The sequence below is a fragment of the Arachis ipaensis genome, chromosome B01 (assembly GCF_000816755.2).
Source record: "Arachis ipaensis cultivar K30076 chromosome B01, Araip1.1, whole genome shotgun sequence".
Taxonomy (NCBI): domain Eukaryota; kingdom Viridiplantae; phylum Streptophyta; class Magnoliopsida; order Fabales; family Fabaceae; genus Arachis; species Arachis ipaensis.
In genome coordinates this window covers 13,586,701-13,588,856 of record NC_029785.2, presented here as the reverse complement: position 1 = coordinate 13,588,856, position 2,156 = coordinate 13,586,701, and positions in this window count along the sequence as shown.

Below are 2,156 nucleotides of genomic sequence, written 5' to 3'. Positions count from 1 at the left end.
TAAGCATATAATCATATATTATCATATCAATTAAAAAAAAACTATATTTTATACCTATTATTTAAATTGTAATCCAAAAATAAAAAACTTAATAAAATGACAAAGTAAAATACTTTTAAAAGTATCATTTGATCAATAGGCATAACAATTGATTTTATATGTTCAGTGTCGAGAATATATTTAGGCACAATTTTTTTTAAAAAAAAAATCATTTTAAAGGGTTTTTACCAAATAATTTTTTAAAAAAATTATGCGTTTCTCCTCAATTTAAATTTGTTCCGATCCGTTCACAATTTTTTAATATTTCATCAAAAGATTAATTAACTAATTTTTATATAAAAATAAAACAACTATTAATTTTTTTTAAAAAATTCTTATTACGTAAAGAAGATTTTCAAAAATATACTTTTCAAGTTTTAATACAAATACTTCATTTTTATGTTTGTCCCACAGTTATACTTATACATGCACTTTGCTTGTACACTTTAATTAGTATACCTTATGAGACCAAAGACTTTATATTTCTATGCATCCAAAGCCAAACAAATAACCTAATTTAATGCTTCGCTTGCAATTTACTAAATCCATAATAAATAAAATGCTTCCAGAAAACAATGACAATAATATTAAATTTCAGCTTGGTCAATCTGCAGGTTTGTTATGTGTGTGTCTTATTATTATAGATTAAGTCCATAAAGTTAACGTGGACTTACCTGCTCAGTTGACTTCATCAAATTATTGACTCAATTTCTCACCAAAATTGTGTCCAAATGATAGATACTACTACCCATCAGAACAATTCAATTTCTTCTATGATGTTGAAATTTGAATCACTCAAAATCTGAAAGCAATAATTATTCCATATGTTTTCCTTCTAATTTTGTTTCTTAGGAACAAAGTCTACGCGGTAATACATCATAGACAGCACAGAATCACTTTTTAAATATATAAGAGTTAAAATAATGCTAGTTATAATTAATTTTTATTATGTTAGACTAATTTAGTTAGACTAATTTAATTAGACTTGATTAACAAAAAAACTTGAATATGTAACATTATTTTTAGTAAATAACTATAGTAGTTGAGATATAATATATGATAAAGTATTGTTTAGTCCTTTACGTTTAGGCCAAATTTTAATTTGATTCTTAACATTTTAAACATATTATTTCTATCTCAATTAGTTTCAAATAGCTTTAACATTGTCCTACCATTAAATTTGACACTAATAATTAACAAAATGAATAACGTGAACATTAATGACGTTATTAGTTAAGTCATATTTTCTTTCATGTGTTAAAAAAAATATAACTAAAACTTTTTTGTAACACTTCTCCTCAATTTTCTTTTGGTACAAAACTCCAAATCTTAACAATCAATTATCAATGCTTCAAAATCAAAAGGAAAAACTTTTATATTAGTGATAGTTGGTAGATCAATTTTACTTACATACCAAAATCAAATATATGTTATTGGCTCTTCAATATGCGAATTATTTGAGTCAAATTTGATGGTGGGACAACATTAAACTCCCTTAAAATTTTTTTGGAAATTAAATATGATGTTTAAAATTTTTTTAGATTAAATAAAATATTTAAAACGTTAAAAACTAAATTAAAATTTAGTCTAAATATTAAGAACTAAAATAATAATTCATCCTATAATATAATACATCACATTTTGATTCAAAAACTTAACACAATAGGTTTGAATTCTTATGTTATTAGCCTATATTTGTTTTCAGATACTGAGAGAATTGAGATTAGGGGATTGAGATTTGATATTATGTTTGGTAGTTAAAAGACTAAAATTTTTAAAGACGAAAACTAAAATTTTAATAATATTTTTTATTTTAAAAATACTCTCATTTAATTTTTAAATTTGATTTTGTTAAAATTAAAAAAAAAAAATAGTATAATATTATAATCATTCATACTCTTTTTTTATCTATTGAAGTTTTTGAAAGAATTGAAGTGGTTTTATGTAATCTATATATTACATATATAGACTTCACTTGATCTATGTTCGATCAATATAAAAGTATAGAACTATATCTATCACATTTAATATCTCAACATTGGTTAAGGAAGAATGAGTTTCTTCCATCAACTACACCCTCCGAGTTACACATTTAATAATTGTTTTTTAGATAATCT